Raw genomic sequence first — 19147 nt, 5'->3', positions numbered from 1 at the left:
TTTCCACTAATGAGTTATAATCAAGATCATATTTGCAAATTTTCTTATAAGCTTGATCTTATTTATAAAAATTGATTTATAAATGTTCAGGAAAACAACCACATAGATTACTTAAGGTACCACAGAGAAGCAAAGAATTCTCCTTCTCCCATAGGAGTTTTATCACAGAATCAAAGAGCAGGTTTCCTACAAAAATGTTAAGTAGCTCTTGTCTGAAAGTAAACTAAATCACAAATGCACAACTGAAGCTGCCTTATCCCTCTGGGTACTGCTTCCTTGGATCTGATAATAAAGAACATACCATTACTGGTTGCTGATAAGATGGACTAGATCACTACCTTTCCAAACCTAATGTGCTGTTGTTAAATACACCATCTTCACTGGTTTTGATTGCCTCTAGCACTTTCTAAGGTTTCTGATAACATGAAAACACTAGATTTTTAGAGATAATGTCCTGGACCTGATAAGCCTTCATTTCCTTTCCATCTAGACTTTGGGCACAGAGCTAGGAATTAATACTTCAATTTGTTATTTGGGACTAATTTGGGGACTAAGGGAACATTCTTGAGGATGTGCACAAGTCAATATTAAATGTTTATATGTATGTCACAGCTTTGGTAACATCATGACAATCTTACATATATATATAATATATATATATATACATTATATATATACCCTCTAGGTCTATCATCTGGGGGGCTAAAGGGCCTCCTGAAACCCAGTTGTAGACTACAGAACACAAAACTAAGAACCTATCCCTACCATTATTCAACAAGTGTGAGCATCCTCTTATGATTTCATTTACTTCAAAGGACTTAAAAGTGTAACTCTGCTCTGGCTGTAAAATGTTCATCATACATAAAGAAATTCTGTATTCTCCAAAAATAATCACCACAGCCTTCACTTTGTTATCTGGTGAGTTTCTCAAAACATAAAGGAATTAATTGCACTCAAAGATGCATCTTAGCACTCTTCTATTTCAAAGACGGAGAGAAGCTGAGGGATGGCTAGCTCTGCCACTGTGACTTCACTCTGCTTCTCTCCAGAGAGTTAATCAGCAGACACCCTGGCGCTGGCAACACAAACAAGCTAGGAATTAGTCTGGCTAGTGAAAGTACTATCTGGTAAGCTGTGGTCACCACTGGAACCTGTCTCCTATGTTCTGACCCACCCACTTCCCTTAAGTACCTTCACTCAAGACCTCTCTCTTCTCAAATACCTTTCTGATTCATCAAGTCCAAAGTTTAATTATCTGATTTATTCGGGATTCTTTGTTTGAATTAGCCTCTCTCATAGTCTTTCTTATTCTCTAGTTTTTAATAGAAGTTTATCCCATATATAAGCCATATACTTCAACTATATATAGTACACTATTAAGTACACACATACTCTTAATTCTCTACTCTTCAGGCTCCAAGTTTATGCGAAAGCTCAAAAGGTATATATCTGTAGTTTATTAAAACCATATCCAGAATGTAGTGTTTTGTATTGTTTTGATCACTGAGATTTATTCTCATAGCTCCATCAGGTTTCACATTCTGAATCTACCAGGTTAGTACAGACAACAATGGGACTGGGAGATGGCTCATCCGGTAGAATGCACAATCACCATGAGCAACGAAGAACCAAGTTTGAGTCCCCAGTCATCACATGGGAGCACCAAGGAAATGGGAAGCACCATGAGCCACTGCTGTGCCATGAGCAGTACTGGGGTGTCTCTCTCTATCTCTATCTCTATCCGTGTGTGTGTGTGTGTGTGTGTGTGTGTGTGTGTGTGTCTTTCACCTGTCTGGAAAAAAAAGTCTACTATGAATGGTGGAATCATGCAGGCATAGAGCCTCAGTGAAGCTCTAGTGGCAATGCGAGACAGGGAGAGGAGAGAAAGAGAAACAATACTAATTGCAGAAGCTAAAGTTATTAATATGGAAAATCCTATTTTGTACTACAAAACAGAGACCCCCAAATCTTCATCTGAACTATCCCAGCCTTTAGATTCATGATTAGTGAACAATTTGTTTAGCTTTAAATGTTAACTTTTCTTTCAGGCACCAGGTTCCAGATGCTAACATGATGCCAACCAGACCTCCCTGGGCAGATGACCCACCATGTGACCCGCTTACCCAGAGCCCCATCTCACTAAAGAAAGAAACAGGCTGTGATATGGATCAACCTATTAATGCCCATGTTCAGCAGGGAAGCAATTACAGAAGCCAGACCTTCCACCTTCTGCATCCCATAATGTCCCTTGGTCCATACTCCCAGAGGGATAAAGAATAGAGAAGCTATCAGGGGAGGGGATGGGATACAGAGTTCTGGTGGTGGGAATTTGTGTGGAGTTGTACCCCTCTTATCCTATGGTTTCTGTCAGTGTTTCCTTTCTATAAATAAAAATTTAAAAAAAAAAAAAAGAAGCATTGAAACCTCTAAAAATATGTAAATAAATAAATATATCAACATACCCAGACTTCGCCATAATGGTTTCCTGGTAAACAGAGAGATGCACTTGCTATTCTACCCCCACACAGGGGTTGCAACAATTATTTATTCAAAATGTAGAAAGTGCTTTGAAGATAAGAAGCTAAGTGCTAAAAATCATCATCAATTTTCAGCAAAACACAACCATGCTTAAAGTGAACTCAATCAGGCTTACTGTTGAAAACTGAACAACTAATATTAAGTTCATAGTTTTCTTTTTTTTTATTTCATTTAGACTATTAGATCAAAAAGCCAACATCCACATGCAACCTTGCTATGATAAAAAAAAAAAAGCTATAACTTTTAGAGAAAATGTAATTCAAGGATGTGATTTTGCTGGAACTTATAATGATATGCATATGGGGTATCCTTCAATTAGCCCTTATGTATAATGTATTAAGCTGAGAATTTGCTTCAGATTTTATTTGCAAAACTTTGAGAGTTGTTAAAATCTAATTTAAGGTATTTTTATTATATTTTTATCATTTAAGTAATCTAATGCTTGTTTAGAGGTCCATGACCTCATTACACGTAAAGATCTAGATAAACTATCTAAGAATTGATGAAATATGATTAATGTTCTAAATAAACTAAGTTATTCTATTTATTTTTGAAAATTATTTGTTTCCATTAATTGTGGGTTGCAGTACTAAAATTACAGTGTATAGTTCCACACCAAGCCAACCACCAAAGTTCTGTGTCCTCACTTTCCCAAAGATAACCACTGTAGTTCTCACAAAGTCTGAGAAACTGTTTGCTCACTTCTGTTGTGATAAAAGTTCATGTGTATGAGTTCTTTAGATTTCACATATGAGTGAATCCATCTGGTATCATCTCTTTATTTATTTCACTAAACATAATCACTTCCAGTGCCATCCATTTTGTTCCAAAGGATACAATATCATCTTTTTTATTACAGAGTAGTATTCCATGGAGTATATACCCCATAACTTTTTTAGCCAGTCATCTGTCAATGGGCATTTAAGCTGCTTCCACTCTGGCTATTAATAACGTTATGAACAGAATTTGCATGCTTGAGGCCCCAGGTTCAAACCCTGCAAAGTGATACTTTGTTCATTTTCTCTCTCTCTGTCTCTGTCTCTCCCTAGTCATCTTCCAAAAACCCATCTACTCATATTTGACACTTCTTTTGCTGGTTAAGATGTCAACAAAGAAATTCAAGAAGGGACATAAAAATTATGACCACAACAACAGTCCTAAACACTGTAACTCTATTTGTTGTGTCACATTATTCTTTAAGTGAAACTATAAGAGATTTCTTTTTAGATAAGCACATACCAGATTCCAACATTATAAGATGTATAACTACCCCTAATCTTTTTATTCTTGGGGCCAGGGGGCAGCACACCTAGTTAAGTACACATGTTATAATGTGTAAGGACCAAGGTTTAAGCCTCCATTCCCCATCTGCTGCGGGAAAGCTTTGCAAGTGGTGAAGCAGGGCTGCAGGTGTCTCTCTGTATCTCTTCCCTCTCTATAACTCCCTTCCCTCTCAATTTCTGGCTGTCTCTATCCAATAAATAAAGATATTTTTTAATTATTTTAAAGGTTTTTTAACATTTATTTATTCCCTTTTGTTGCCCTTGTTGTTTTATTGTTGTTGTAGTTATTATTGTTGTTATTGATATTGTCGTTGTTGGATAGAACAGAGAGAAATGGAGAGAGGAGGGGAAGACAGAGAGGGTGAAAGAAAGACACCTGCAGACCTGCTTCACCGCTTGTGAAGCGGACCCCCCCCCCCCCGCAGGTGGGGAGCCGGGGTCTCAAACTGGGATCCTTACGCCACCGGTCCTTACGCTTTCCACCACTTGTGCTTAACCCACTGAGCTACCGCCTGACTCCCTAAAAAAAATTTTTTTATTTTTATTTATTTATTCCCTTTTGTTGCCCTTGTTGTTTTATTGTTGTAGTTATTATTGTTATTGTTGTCATTGTTGGATAGGACAGAGAGAAAATGGAGAGAGGAGGGGAAGACAGAGAGGAGGAGAGAAAGATAGACACCTGTAGACCTGCTTCACTGCCTGTGAAGCGACTCCCCTGCAGGTGGGGAGCCGGGGTTTGAACCGGGATCCTTATGCCGGTCCTTGTGCTTTGCGCCACGTGCGCTTAACCCACTGCGCTACAGCCCGACTCCCTAAAAATATTTTTTATTCTCACACTGTCTATATCTCTCAATCACTCATAAAATAAATAAATAAATAAATAAATAAATAAATAAATAATTTTAACTGTTTTCAATAGAAGATGATTGGTACAAGAAAACAAGCACACGGGTGAGAGGGGTTGTTGGGCAGTTGCACACCAGGTTAAGAGTACGTGATGCCAAGCACAATGACCTGTGCAAGGATCCCAGTTCTAGCCTCCCCCCCACCCTACCCCATCTGCAGAGGGGGTCACTTCACAATCGGTGAAGCAGGCCTACAGGTGTCTACCTTTCTCTCCCCCTCTCTGTCTTCCCCTCCTCTCTCGAATTCTCTCTGCCCTATCCAACAACAGCAGCAACAACAACAATGGAAAAAAGATGGCCACCAGGAGCAGTGGATTCGTAGCGTAGGCACTGAGCCCCAGTGATAACCCTGGAGGCAAAAATAAAAGGAAAAGAAAACAAACACACATCTAACATTTTAAATAAATGCTTTGTGGCACACATCCTTAAGTATCCCTGCTTTAAATGTTCACAATCTGATCCTTCTTACAAATGAACAATTTACAGTCAGGGTGGTGGTTCAACTGGAGAGAGCAGGACTTGCATACATAAATCCTTATCACCAAATATGCCAGAGTGGTTCTCTTACTTCTTCCTCAATAAATAAATCTTTTTTTAATAAAGAACTGAATATGACAAACTTATGAAGACAGGAGGGGCAAGAGAATCATTTCAAGTAAGTGTTTTCTACCCATATGAATATGGAGGTGATTAAAATCATCCAAGACTCAAGCACATCCCCAAGTGAATGAGAAATGAATTGGCAGGGACTGAGCCTCTTTGAGAACATTACTTTGAATCAAAACCAAATTTCTAAAGCATTCCAGGTGATCCGCTCTATATTTATGAAAATTAAATACTAAAATATTGAGAAGAATGGTTCTGAAATTGATGTCCTGAAAGGACAGGGCTGTCTCATATGATTGTGGAGGGAGAAGAGGACCTGAGATAGATTAATTGGAATAAATTTAGCTGTCAGTGCAATGACAGCTGGCTGTGCTGCCAGTGGTATGCTAAAACTGAATCTGGACAATATCAATAAAAGGACAGCATCTGGGACTCACATTTCCCACACTGTTCTAACTGGCTTTGACCACCTAAAATGATAAAGAATAACTATTCTGAAATAATAAAGGATAGTTATGACCAACTAAAGGCTTTATCCTAGGACTAAGTTCCATGAGCCAGGAGGTAGGAATATCTGATGCCCTTGAACATCTCCCAGATTGCTCCTAAGTCCAGTTATTGGTTTTCCAGCCCTCCCAGACTTCAACCTGTATAAATGCTTAATCTCTTCAGAGGGAGAATCTAGAGAGGTTCACTTGAGTAGCAGTAGCTCAGGCCTCTACTGTAGTTCCAAATGGCAATCAAATGAGCATTTTTTCCCCGTCAGGCAAAAGTTTGTCTAATAGCACTTGACTTTCTGTACACTGGGCGGTGACCTCGGCCAGTTTCAAGTGGCAACAGTCTACTTACTGATTGCATGTCACAATGTTTAGTACTAGAACCAGAGTGACAGTAAAGACCAAGACTCTGAGGATAAACAACCTCACCTGATCTTAACTGATTTTTCATGGATGCACTCACCAACCAACTCCATAAATCAGAAATTCCTTATCTAAGTCTCCCTGTGGAATATTTTTCATTCACCATAGTCCACATCCTTCAAATTTCATCTACAGTGATTTATTTTTTTCTGGCAAATATTAGAAGCGCAAATGCTACTAAAAAACAAACATAGTACATATTCAGATGTTTTCCTCTTGCAAAGAAAATTAGATAAAAACAGTAATAATCACACTGGGCTTCAAACTCATAGTGTATTAAAACTAGATTCTAATGGAAGGAAAGGGCTGACAAAGTCACACATGGCCATAATAACTAAGCATTTTACTCATAGTCTGTGTGTGTAATCTAAACCCTAGGTGTTAACTAAGGTAGGTCCAGATTAAGAGCTGAAAGCATAGTCAGCCAGGTCACAAGCAGTAAGTCCTGAATGTCATCCTTCAATGCCCAATCTCCCTATCACAACTAAGGTGCTTCCCCACCTGGTAGGACTATTGGTGACTGATGACACTCAGTTCAGTCACACTCCAGAAATTGTTTCAACCCCAGGAAGTCACATGAACCAAGCCCACATCTTTGCCAAAGGCAGTCCACATCTGACTGGTTGGGGACTGATTTCCTTACATTAAAAAAAAAAAATGTTCCTTAGTTACTAGGGTGATCAGAGGAGGCCTCTATTACTACTGATAACACCCAGCAACTCCCTCTGCCCAACACAACTTCCTCACTCCTTCACAGGTATTCTGCCCCAACAGGAGTCTCAATAAACTTACTGAACAATCAAAACTTATTTCCCAGAAGGTCAAGTTAAGAAATTAGTGGGGACCTATGTTCTTTACAAACACTGTGAAGTCCTGAGAGTCCAGGTAGATTCAGAAAACAGTTGTTTCTTTTCTCTTTTTTTCTCCTGCCTATGGTATATTGCTGGGGCTCAAGCCTATGCAATTTCACAACTGACCACATACTGTTTTTTTCTTTTGTCCAAGATAGATGGTTAGAGGCAAAGAGGTAACAAAGAACAGGAAAGAGAAAGACAGGGAAGGAAGACTTCCAGGAGGCATGGCCATGGAATAACTGGGATGGAATCCGCTCTCTTCCCAAAACAACAAATAAATACAAGAGACCCAACTGAAATCATAATCTACAGATGAAAGTTCTGCAGCCTTAAGCGGACGCTCGCATGTGGCTGGAGTGAAAAGGGACTGCGGGTTGAAGAACAGCAAGTCAAATCAGAGCTCTGGGAGGCGCCAGTGCTGAGCTGCACCATTTTAGCAATTTCACTTAAAGTGCAGCGAGCAATATTGTTCCTAGTGCTGGAAGAAAAGAGACAAGAGCTTAAAACTTCTCAGTCTTTGACTGGGGAGGGGGGGGTTAGCCTTATGAATTTAAGGCAAGGACACAACATAAAACAGGGCATTTGTGACCACAAGGCAGCCCAAAGCAACCATCCTACCTGCTGCAGATCACACAAACAAGAGAAACCTAGAAATCACAATAGCACCGCCTGCTGGCCATCAATACCAGCGCGCGCGCACACACACACACACACACACACACACACACACACACACACAAAATGCTCAAGCAGAGAAACAGAACAGCCAACCATGCCTTATCAGCCAGACAGAAAAGAAACAGGAAATCCAAGGAATTACAGATTTAGAGAGACTCTCAGAGACAGACTACAGAAAGCTCATTATGAGGACTCTTCCAAGAATTTAAGCAAGAATTAAAAGAGCACTTTACTATGGAATTAAAACACACAAGAGAGGGGATAACAGAGTTCACTAAGAATCTTCAAATCTTGAAAGAAGAACTTCAGTCAGAATTCACTAAGCAGTTAGGAAGCATGAAAGAAAATTTTCAAACAGAACTCCAGGGAGTAAAAGAAACTGTAACTGCAATCCATGCCCAGGTAAAAGGCTTAGGAAGAAATAATCTCCAATCTAGAAGACACAGCCAGCCCACTCTATCAATTCAAAGATGAGGGAGAGGAATGGTTCAGAAAGACTGAAGCAACTCTCTGTGAAATTCCAGACTTCATCAAAAGTTGCAATATAAGAGTGACAAGTATATCTGAAGAGGACAAGGCCAAAGGCCCAGAGTCTATTTTCAGAGCAATTTTAGCTGAGAACGTCCCACACTTAGAAAACCCTCGAAACATTCTCATTCAAGAGGCAGAATGAACACTCAGATTTAATAAATACAAAAAGACCAACGCTGGTCCCCACCGAAAGGGGGAAGCTTATTGAGTGGTGAAGCAGGGCTGCAGTTGTCTCTGTCTCCCCCTCCCCTCTCAATTTCTGGCTGTCTCTATTAAGTAAAGATAATAAAAATAAATAAATAAATAAGACCAATGCCAAGACACATTATTATAAAACTATCAAAAGTTCTAAATGAGAGGGAATTTCAGCCATGAATATTGTATCCTGCAAAATTATCCTTCAAATATGAGGGAGAAATAAAGGTTTTTCTCAAATATTCAAGAACTAAAGGAATTTACCACAATCAGCCCCACCTTACAAGAACTACTGAACCGAGTCCCATGAGAAAGGAGAAAGCAAAGGAATACACGTTCCAAACACCAAGTTGCAGATGTTACCATGACACCAACCTGACTCCTCCGGACAGATGACCTCACCAATGTACCCTGGAACCCCACCTCTCCAGAGCCCTGCCCCAGTAGGGATAGGCTGGGAGTACTGATCAACCTGCCAATGCCCATGTCCAGCAGAGAAGCAAGTACAGAAGCCAGACCTCCTACCTTCTGCACCCCATTGTGATCCTGGGTCCATGCTCCCAGAGAGATAAAGAACAGTAAAGCTTCCAATGGAGGGGATGGAATATGGAACTCTGGTGATGGGAAATTAAGAGGGGAAAATAAGAGGGGTGTGGAATTTCACCCCTCTTATTCTATGGTTTTGTCAATATTTTCTATTTTTTATTTTATAAGTAAAATTTAAGAGAAAGACAGGGAAGAAGAGAGACACCACAGCACCACTTCACTTCTCATGAAGCTTCTTCCCCTTCTGCATAGTGCTCCCCTGTGGAGGCCGGGGTCTCATGCATGTTGAAGTGTATGTGCCTTCTACCAGCTAAGCTATCTCCTGAGCCAAATTCAGAAAACAACTTTAAAAAGAAGTTTCCACAGGTTTCAACAACCTCTAAATACTGCAGATCTTGGTAAAAATAAAAAATCGCTGAAATCTGATACATTGTCTGGATCTCAACACTCTTCTCAAAGCACCCAAGTCGTTCCTAAGCTGTCAGCCATGTTCACTACCAATTCTTTCAGGTCCTTCTGCTCAGGACCCTTCAATGATGGCCAAAGATCACCTAAGAAAACCACTTTCCTTCCTGGCATGCTCTCCCCATCATCAAATACCAAGGCTTCAAAGCATTGAAGCAAATAGTAGCCACCTCAGGCTACTTCCTCCCCAACCCTGCTGCACTCTGCCACTTGGATCCTCTTTCATAGTCCTACCATGGCTCTCACCTCTTAGACCAATTCACGAAAACTGGTCCTTTGCTTTGTTTTATAAACTCTCTCAAGATGGCTAACACCTGCTTTACCCTTCATTCCATTCTCTAGAAGAGAAAAAGGAGAGACAGAGAAAGAAGTCACAATGAGAAGAAGTAAGGATAAAGAAAGGATCCTAAAGGCTGCAAGAGAGAAACAAAAAGTCACATACAAGGGAAAACCCATAAGATTATCTGCAGACTTCTTCACTCAAACTCTAAAAGCCAGAAGGGAGCGGCAAGATATCTATCGAGCCCTGAATGAAAAAGGGTTTCAACCAAGGCCTGCTAGACTTTCATTCAAACTAGATGGAGGGATCAAAACCTTCTTAGATAAACAACAGTTAAAGGAGGCAACCATCACCAAGCCGGCCCTGAAAGAGGTACTAAAAGACCTCTTATAAACAAGAACATCACTATAATACTTGCAATATATCAGAGCAAACAAAATTTTTTTAGAACAATGGCACTACAATACATTAAATCCATAATTATCTGCAGACTTCTCCACTCAAACTCTAAAAGCCAGAAGGGAGTGGCAAGATATCTATCGAGCCCTGAATGAAAAAGGGTTTCAACCAAGGATAATATATCCTGCTAGACTTTCATTCAAACTAGATGGAGGGATCAAAACCTTCTTAGATAAACAACAGTTAAAGGAGGCAACCATCACCAAGCCGGCCCTGAAAGAGGTACTAAAAGACCTCTTATAAACAAGAACATCACTATAATACTTGCAATATATCAGAGCAAACAAATTTTTTAGAACAATGGCACTACAATACATTAAATCCATAATATCAATAAATGTCAATGGCTTAAACTCACCCATCAAAAGGCACAGGGTGGGGGGATGGATCAGAAAACATAACCCTACCATATGCTGCTTGCAAGAATCCCATCTGTCACAACAAGATAAACACAGACTTAAAGTGAAAGGATGGAAAACTATCATACAGGCTAACGGACCACAAAAAAGGGCAGGAACAGCCATTCTCATCTCAGATACGATAGATTTTAAATTAAATAAAGTAATAAAAGATAGGCAAGGACATTACATAATGATTAGAGGATCAATCAACCAAGAAGACTTAACAATTATTAACATCTATGCACCCAACGACGGACCATCTAAATACATTAAGCATCTATTGAAAGAATTTCAAAAATACATCAATAGTAATACAATAATAGTGGGAGACTTCAATACCCCACTCTCACACTTAGACAGATCAACAAAGCAGAGAACCAATAAAGATACAAGAGAACTGAATGAAGAGATCAACACACTAGACCTCTTGGACATTTTCAGACTCCTCCACCCCAAAAAACTGGAATACACCTTCTTTTCAAATCCACATAACACATACTCAAGGATAGAACACATGTTAGGCCACAAAGACAGCATCAATAAATTCAAGAGCATTGAAATCATCCCAAGTATCTTCTCAGACCACAGTGGAGTAAAACTAACATTTAATAACAAACGGAAAATTATTAAAAGACACAGAATTTGGAAACTAAACAACATGCTCCTTAAGAACCACTGGGTCAGAGACTCACTCAAACAGGAAATTCAAATGTTCCTGGAAACTAATGAAAATGAAGACACAACTTATCGAAATATTTGGGACACAGCTAAAGCAGTACTGAGAGGGAAACTTATAGCCATACAATCACATATTAAACACCAAGAAGAAGCTCAAATGAACGACCTTACTGCACACCTCAAGGACTTAGGGGAAGAGGAACAAAGGAACCCTAAAGCAACCAGAAGGACAGAAATCACTAAAGTTCGAGCAGAAATAAACAACATCGAAAATAAAAGAACCATACAAAAGATCAATGAAGCCAAATGTTGGTTCTTTGAAAGATTAAACAAAATTGACAAACCCCTAGCCAGACTCACCAAACAAAAAAGAGAGAAGACTCAAATTAATAGAATTGTAAACGATGCAGGAGATATCACAACTGACACCACAGAAATCCAGAAAATCCTGCGAAACTTCTATAAAGAACTATATGCCACCAAACTAGAGAATCTGGAAGAAATGGAACAATTCCTAGAAACCTATGCACTTCCAAAACTGAACCAAGAAGAACTACAAAATCTAAATGCACCAATCACAGACAAAGAAATTGAAACCGTTGTTAAGAATCTCCCCAACAACAAAAGCCCTGGACCAGATGGCTTCACAAATGAATTCTACAAAACTTTCAGGAAACAGTTAATACCCATACTTCTTAAGCTATTCCATAAGATTGAAGAAACAGGAATACTCCCTTCCACCTTTTATGAAGCCAACATCACCCTGATACCAAAAGCTGATAGGGACAGAACAAAAAAGGAAAACTACAGACCAATATCTCTGATGAACATAGATGCCAAAATATTAAACAAGATCTTGGCCAACCAGATACAGCAACACATCAAAAAGATTGTACATCATGACCAAGTGGGATTCATCCCAGGAATGCAAGGCTGGTTCAACATCCATAAGTCAATCAATGTCATTCACCACATCAATAAAAGCAAAGCCAAAAACCACATGATTATCTCAATAGATGCAGAGAAAGCCTTTGACAAAATTCAACACCCATTCATGCTCAAAACACTACGAAAAATGGGAATAGATGGGAAATTCCTCAAGATAGTGGAGTCTATATATAGCAAACCTACAGCCAACATCATACTCAATGGACAGAAGCTGAAAGCATTCCCCCTCAGATCGGGGACTAGACAGGGCTGTCCACTGTCACCGTTACTCTTCAACATAGTATTGGAAGTTCTTGCCATAGCAATCAGGCAAGAGAAAGAAATCAAAAGAATACAGATTGGAAGGGAAGAAGTCAAGCTCTCACTATTTGCAGATGATATGATAGTATACATAGAAAGACCTAAAGAATCCAGTAGAAAATTACTGGAAGTTATTAGGCAATATAGCAAGGTATCAGGCTACAAAATCAATGCACAAAAATCAGTGGCATTTCTTTATGCAAACACTAAATCTGAAGAAGAAGACATCCAGAAATCACTCCCATTTACTGTTACAGCAAAATCAATCAAATACCTAGGAATAAAGTTGACCAAAGAAGTGAAAGACTTGTATGCTGAAAACTATGAGTCGCTACTCAAGGAAATAGAAACTGATACCAAGAAATGGAAAGATATCCCATGCTCATGGATTGGAAGAATAAATATCATCAAAATGAATATTCTCCCCAGAGCCATATACAAATTTAATGCAATACCCATCAAAGTTCCACCAAGCTTCTTTAAGAGAATAGAACACTACAATCATTTATCTGGAACCTGAAAACACCTAGAATTGCCAAAACCATCTTAAGGAAAAGAAATAGAAATGGAGGCATCACACTCCCAGACCTTAAACTATATTATAAAGCCATCATCATCAAAACAGCATGGTACTGGAACAAAAATAGGCACACAGACCAGTGGAACAGAATTGAAAGCCCAGAAGTAAATCCCAACACCTATGGGCATCTAATCTTTGATAAGGGGGCCCAAAGGATTAAATGGAAAAAGGAGGCTCTCTTCAATAAATGGTGCTGGGAAAACTGGGTTGAAACATGCAGAAGAATGAAATTGAACCACTTTATCTCACCAGAAACAAAAATCAACTCCAAATGGGTCAAAGACCTAGATGTCAGGCAAGAAACAATCAAATACTTAGAGGAAAACATTGGTAAAACACTTTCCCACCTACACCTCAAGGACATCTTTGATGAATCAAACCCAATTGCAAAGAAGACTAAAGCAGAAACAAACCAATGGGACTACATCAAATTGAAAAGCTTCTGCACATCCAAAGAAACTATTAAACAAACAGAGACCCCTCACAGAATGGGAGAAGATCTTCACATGCCAGACATCAGACAAGAAACTAATCACCAAAATATATAAAGAGCTCAGCAAACTTAGCACCAAAAAAGCAAATGACCCCATCCAAAAATGGGCAGAGGATATGAACAAAACATTCACCTCAGAGGAGATCCAAAAGGCTAACAAACATATGAAAAACTGCTCTAGGTCACTGATTATCAGAGAAATGCAAATTAAGACAACACTAAGATACCACCTCACTCCTGTAAGAATGACATACATCAAAAAGGACAGCAGCAACAAATGCTGGAGAGGATGTGGGGACAGAGGAACCCTTTTACATTGCTGGTGGGAATGTAAATTGGTACAGCCTCTGTGGAGAGCAGTCTGGAAAACTCTCAGAAGGCTTGACATGGACCTTCCATATGATCCAGTAATTCCTCTCTGGGGTTATACCCCAAGGACTCCATAACACCCAACCAAAAAGAGGTGTGTACTCCTATGTTCATAGCAGCACAATTCATAATAGCTAAAACGTGGAAGCAACCCAGGTGCCCAACAACAGATGAGTGGCTGAGAAAGTTGTGGTATATATACACAATGGAATACTATGCAGCTATCAAAAACAATGAACCCACCTTCTCTGACCCATCTTGGACAGAGCTAGAAGGAATTATGTTAAGTGAACTAAGTCAGAAAGATAAAGATGAGTATGGGATGATCCCACTCATCAACAGAGGTTGATTAAGAAGATCTGAAAGGGAAACTAAAAGCAGGACCTGATCAAATTGTAAGTAGGGCACCAAAGTAAAAACCCAGTGGTGAGGGGTAGACATGCAGCTTCCTGGGCCAGTGGGGGGTGGGAGTGGGTAGGAGGGATGGGTCACAGTCCTTTGGTGGTGGGAATGGTGTTTATGTACACTCCTAGCAAAATGTAGACATATAAATCAGTAGTTAATTAATATGAGAGGGGGAAAATCAATTGTATGTCTCAAAGTTTCTCAAAACACAAACTGAATCCTTTTAATATATAGGCTGTGTATTTGATATACGGACTCTCTCAAAAGCCTAGACCAAGTAGATTAGAAGCATCCAATAGCACAGCTATATACAAGATACTGGATACTGTACAGCAAACCATAACAAAAGGACTTTTCAAAGTTAACCCAATTAACAAATAATGTGATGATAACATTAACTATCGATTGTCTTTTTGAACCCTAAGACAGCAGGAACCTCACATCTCCACTATAGAGCCCCTACTTCCCCCAGTCCTGGAACCCTTGGATAGGGCCCACTTTCCCGTATGCATCTCCCAATCCAAACCAAATAATATTGCATCCGCCGATCACAACCTAATCAACGCAACGATTGCCACCTCAACATGCTTCACCTCAGACTGTGTCCAGAGACTTCACGTGTGGAATGACAACCCTTCAGCTTCATTACTCGGGTGAGACCTTTCCTTTTATAGTACACTCTAATTTCATCTTAGGTAGTTCACTTTCTAACAAAGTCCCATAACCTAGATATAAACCAGGTTCTGTGAGAGAGAGCTTATGTGCACACGTATCCATAAACTACTGCAAAATATATACCTGAAAGCAGTAGTACACTAGAGTTTGCAGTGAGTACCTCCCTAACACTTCCTCTCCACTATTCCAAGCTTGGGATCCATGATTGCTCAACAAATTGTTTGGCTTCGTATGTTAACTCTCTTTTCAATCACCAGGTTCCAGATGCCACCAGGATGCTGGCCAGGCTTCCCTGGATTGAAGACCCCACCAATGTGTCCTGGAGCTCAGCTTCCCCAGAGACACACCTTACTAGGGAAAGAGAGAGACAGACTGGGAGTATGGACCGACCAGTCAACGCCCATGTTCAGTGGGGAAGCAATTACAGAAGCCAGACCTTCTACCTTCTGCAACCCTCAACGACCCTGGGTCCATGCTCCCAGAGGGCTAGAGAATGGGAAAGCTATCATGGGAGGGGGTGGGTTATGGAGATTGGGTGGTGAGAATTGTGTGGAGTTGTACCCCTCCTACCTTATGTTTTTGTTCATTAATCCTTTCTTAAATAAAAAATTAAAATAAATAAATAAATAAATAAATAAATAAATGACACTGAGTTATTACAGTCCATAAACTAGAGTCTTTCCCTCATAGGATCTAGAAGTTGTCAGTCACATGGGTATATACGGCACTAACTCCCCAAGCTCTCTATTGAATTTGTGAACATATTCTTTATATGACACAATGAATTTAAACCCATGCAGGGTAAAATATATTTCATGTAGTTGATAAGAACTATTATTTCCATTAGTGGAGTTATCCCAAATAAACCAAGAAGCAAAGGTGTCAGTCTTATTTCAGATACACCACTTAGTTTCGTCTTATCAGCAGCAATATGTGGAGCTCATTTAAAAAAAAAACAAAAAATTCCACAAGGAAGTCTAAATTATGTGATCATTTTATAAACCCAAGAGTAACAATGTACTTCTGGTCAAAGTCAAATGCTGAGATAAGATATGCTATGGCAGATAAACACCGTAGAAAATGTCATCTGAGGTCAGGCACAGCATCCTCCTGGTCAACATGAAGTGACATCAAAGAAAAAGAAATTAATTTTATGAAATTATAAGTGGCTTGAACAACATGCTATCAGAGGGGACTGGGCAGTGGCACACTCAGCTGAGCACACACATTAAGGTGCACAAAGACCCAGGTTCCAGCCTCCGCTCTCCACCTGCAGGGGGAAGCTTCATGAGTGGTGAAGCAGATCTGTGGGTTTCTTTTTCTCTCTCCCTGTCAGGTTTTCCCTCCCCTCTCAATTTTCTTCTGTCCTATCTAATAAAAAGAAAAGGCTGTCAGGAGCTTTGGCTTTGTCATGCAGGTACCGAGCCCCAGCAATAAACCTAGTGGCAGTAAAAAAAAAAAAAAAAAAAAAAAGTGCTAAGAGAGAGTCTGAAAAAGAGAACACTGCTCACATTACAGTACACAAGGACCCAGGTTCAAATCCCTGGTCTCCACCTGCAAGGGGAAAACTTCACGAGTGGTGAAGCAGGACTGCAGGTGTCTCTCTGTCTCTCTCCTGCTCTATCTCCCTCCTCTCCTCTCAGTTTCTCTCAGTCTCTATCCAATAATAAATAAATACATAATTCTTATTGTTTTTTATTATTTTTAAAAAGTTTGAGACATTCAATCTATTTTACCCTCTCATATTTAAGTAGTTATTTGTGAACTGTAAGTTAATAGGAGTGTATAATAGCACCATTCCCACCACCAAAGGTCTGTGTGCCCCTCCCCCACAGTGAATCTGAACATCTACCCTCACCCTCCACCCAGAGATTTTTACTTTGGTGTCATACTCCAAACTCAGGCAGATGCGGCTTTCACTCAAAATAAAAAAATAAATAATATATTTTTTAAAAGAGTAGGTCTGTTTACCAAGTAGACATATTTACCGGCATGTTCATGTTCTCTTTCAAACTGCTGAAGTGTTTAATCTCTGCAAAAGCTTGTCCTGGACCTTGTCTTCTCCCAGAAGCCAGTTTCTCCTATTGATGTGAAAGCTGCTCACATAAGTTCCCATGAAGTAAATGCAAAATATCTTCTTTTTTTTCCAACGTTAAATTCATCTGTTAATAGTGGTTCTCCAACTTCAGATGTTCTCAAATATGTGGGAAAGCGTTAATGACATCAGAGGGTTAGGTGGGGGTCTCCTTTCACACCTCATTGCTCGTGAATGCAGCTCTCGAATCGATTTCAGTCTACTGCCTTAAAAGTACTCCTCCACTCTTATGACATACAGTGCATTTTCCGAGACCTTTCCCAGTTATATTTGTCTTGCAACATAAGACTGAACCTTTGAAGGAGCATTAAGTCAGAGAGTATGAGGATATGAACATGGATGAACACTGATATTCAGCATTAAAGGATCCTAGTAGGTAATAAGTGAGCAAATGTAAAAGCTATTATGTACTAAACAATAATGCAATCTTGATATTTCACTGGAAATATTATGTATATGTGATTGATACGAGGCCTGTGTTATATAGTCACATACAGTGTAAGATATTAATATCATAAAGCAAATAACAGATCCCTAAGGCATATACACACACATATATATATGTCTGTATATTAACGTACACACACATACACACATCACAAAGATATTCTCTCGCTATCACATAACATTAAGTACTATCAAACTAGTGAGACAGTACACCTGAGAAGGCACCTCCTTTGTCTTGTGTAACCCAGGCTTCAACTTCTGCCCATCACAACACTTGGGGGTGGGAGTTCAATGCTAGGGTGCCTCTTTTCTCTCTAACTCTCCTTTTTCTTTTTTTTTAATTTTTTTGTTATGTTTATTTATTTGATAGTGACAGCCAGAAATCCAGAAGGAAGGGAGTGATAGAGAGGGAGAGAGACAGGAAGACACCTGCAGCACTGCTTCACCATCACCAAAGCTTTCCCCCTGCAGGTGGGGACTGGGGCTTGAACCCAGGTCCTTGTACTGTGTGATATGTGCCACCACCCAGCCCAAACTCTCCTTTTCCATAAAAACTCCTGAACGACATATACCAGAGTACTGCTCTGGCTCTATGTCTTTATCTCTCTTAGCTCTCTCTATCTCATTAATAAATCTTTCAAAATATTCCCAGTTCAATAAAATCAACATAAGAACTTAATTTAAATGAACTAAACAGGAAATTCACAAGAGTCAGTAAATAAGGGGATGAATAACTCCCCCGTCCACCACAAGAATACTTTTCTAACCAGAATACACTGGCTGTGTCTGACTTCATTCTCCCACCTGCTGCATAGAGCTTGATAACTATTTCTCCAGAGAAGGCATAACATTATAATCGCTCATAAATCTTTTTATATAAATGACTTTTAGAAACTTAACAGCAAGGAGCCTGGTGAAGCTGCACCTGGTTGAGAGTACACACTACAGTGTGCAAGGAACCAGGTTCAAGCCCGTGGTCCCCACCTGTAGGGGGAAAGCTTCACAGTGGTGAAGCAGTGCTGCTGGTGTCTCTCGTCTGTCTCACTTTCTATCTCCTCCTTTACTCTCAATTTCTGGCTGTCTCTATACAGTAAATAAATAAAGATAATTTAAAAATAAAAAAGAAACTTAACAGCAATATTCATGGGGATAACTGGGAGAAGGCTATATAAGACCTAGCCTTTATTTTTTGTAACATCCTGTGAACCGACAATTATTTTAAAATAAAATACCCACTTTAAAAGCTATTTGTGAGTTAGCAACTCATAATTAATCTCAACAAAATATTGTAAACAAAACTGTGTCTAGAGAGCTTACAAAAATGTAGTCTCATGGGGTAGGTAATTTTTCCATGGAACTATAACACATCGCATACCCTCATAATAAAAGTTTGATACCAAAGTGACTGAAATCCAAACTTCTTGACAGGTTTGACCACAAAAAGGTATTTGAAAACCCTAAGAGGAATGATAAGAGAGACTAGGAGAAATGGAGTT

The 19147-nt window shown here is 39.5% G+C and overlaps 1 protein-coding gene across 3 annotated transcripts in view; it reads right to left on the bottom strand.

Annotated features, from left to right (window-relative positions):
- SLC4A4 (solute carrier family 4 member 4) overlaps positions 1-19147 on the bottom strand; it is a 463215-nt gene that overhangs the window by 423662 nt on the left and 20406 nt on the right. The window lies entirely within an intron of this gene.

The sequence above is a fragment of the Erinaceus europaeus genome, chromosome 3 (assembly GCF_950295315.1).
Source record: "Erinaceus europaeus chromosome 3, mEriEur2.1, whole genome shotgun sequence".
NCBI classification, from domain to species: domain Eukaryota; kingdom Metazoa; phylum Chordata; class Mammalia; order Eulipotyphla; family Erinaceidae; genus Erinaceus; species Erinaceus europaeus.
The sequence above is the reverse complement of the archived record's forward strand: the minus strand, read 5'-3'. Positions and strand labels throughout refer to the sequence as shown.